This window comes from Rhagoletis pomonella, unplaced genomic scaffold, assembly GCF_013731165.1.
Source record: "Rhagoletis pomonella isolate Grant_MI unplaced genomic scaffold, Rhpom_1.0 Rhpom_scaffold_00003, whole genome shotgun sequence".
Taxonomy (NCBI): domain Eukaryota; kingdom Metazoa; phylum Arthropoda; class Insecta; order Diptera; family Tephritidae; genus Rhagoletis; species Rhagoletis pomonella.
The window spans coordinates 100,345,193-100,347,320 of record NW_023458557.1 but is presented as its reverse complement, the minus strand read 5'-3'; positions in this window follow the sequence as shown (position 1 = coordinate 100,347,320).

Here is a 2,128-nt window from a genome sequence, read left to right as displayed (position 1 = left end):
AAAAATTACAACTACAACATTTGAACATAGCCCCCATACCTTAAGGTTAAAGCTTCGCTTCCGTCGACTCATACTCGAGGTCGGACCTCTCAATTGGCAATCTAGTGCTTTGCTCACTCGGCCATTGCGACTGCTGGAGGAGCGTGAGAAAAATGGCACACATAAATGTCTATTATTTGCTTTGCGCTAGCTGATTTCATCAGCATACGAAGCTGGCAACGGTATTTTCGAGTTCACTTGGATTCAGTAATAGCATTTTTTTCGCATTCGTAACAGGCATTCGAATTCGTAGATTTTCTACGATTAATGCCGTGATAGCCCTGAATGTGTGCACATATCTAGTGTTTACGTCTGTATGCCTGAAAAAGTACGCCAATACCACACATACAATTCCCGCTACCATTGTCACTGTTACTAAGCTCCAACCATGCAGTGAAACCCCAAACTAGTCAGGAAAAATACTAGTTTACAACTAGAACTTCCTGACTGAAACCGAACTAGTGACCAGACTTGTACCAAGTACAAAACGATTTATTCATGCACTGTTTTATTTGACTTCGACAGTTTAATACAATACAATACAATACACAAAATATTACAACTTTTATTTGGGTTAAATCGTTAAATCGAGTACGTACTCGCAGTTATACCATGCCAATTAAATAATGATTAATATTCATACTGATTATTAATTAAAGCATGTTTTTTGGGTAACCGTTTAATGATTAAATACAGAAATTAGCACCATTTTTATGATTAAAAATTAATTACCTAAACAAAAATTTTAATTAATTCGTTAATTTTAAGTACATCATAATTTTGTTATTTTTGATCATTTGCAATTATTTGGACACCATTAATATAATTATTTGATTAATTTCAATTATCAATCAACAAACTAAGGTATAGACAAAAATTTAGAATATTTAGTAACTGGCTGAATTATTTATCCAACTTTTACACATTATTTATTACTTTTTAACCGACTTCCAAAAAAGGAGTAGGTTATTAGTTCGTCGGAATATATATATTTTTTTTTTATGTATGCTACCTCATAACTTTGGACCACGTCAACCGATTTTCTTCTAATATAATAATAATAATAATAATAATAATTCTTTTTGCATCGGAAAGGTAGTGTCTCAGAGGTGGTCCCATACTAATCTGGTTAAGATCCGATCAGCGGATCATGAGATATATATATATATATATATATATTTTTTATATGAGATTTGAAGTCGGTTTGTTTTGCTAAAAATTACTTGTAAAATATTTATGTCTTTATTTTTGTTTTAATTAATACTAAAGAAATTTAACACTAATTATTAGCAAATCTAGGGCTGCTAAAAAATGTGTTATGTATTAAAGCGTACTTAATCAAAACTTTTTTATTGTATATTCATGAATTAATTTTTTTTGGCTTCCGAAGTAGTGATTTTGGTCCATAATTAGACTAGTATTTTTCTGTCTATTTTGAACTAGTATGAGACTGGTATATTTCTGAATAAAATCTGACAATTGCCATCTCGTAGGACATCCCCATGTTAAAAATACCAGTTGATTGCATGGAAAAAAGATAGTTGGCTGACTAGTTGGGCATGCGGTTCATACTAGTTGTGAGGTAGTTTAAAACTAGTACATTTGACTACAGGGAACTTACTCGCCAACTTCCACAACCATCACAGCGACAAATGTCGTCGTCAATTTCGTGGATGCCTTTGATAACTCGATATTAATTGCTGTGACACATGGAACATGCGATTTGTGGACTTTAGGAGCTGTTTTTGTTGTCAACGTAGCACATCGAGAAGCGCGCTAATGTCGACCAATAAGAACAAGCAAATGCAATGAGGAAAACGGTTAGCAGTAAATAGCCAACGGGCAGTACAAGTGGAAACAAGCAATCACTTCATATTTATACATATGTACTAGCCTGAATACGAGTATTTTGTTGGTTTGATTGTTAAATCCTTACAAACATATGGCGACGTCAAACAACTACATTGTGTATACACACTTGTCTAATGCATACACATACATATGTATGCACATCAGAGTGGTTCAAAAAAATTCGTTCTTGAAATTCATAAACTCTACCTCTAATTATTGTTATTTGTGATAAAAAAAA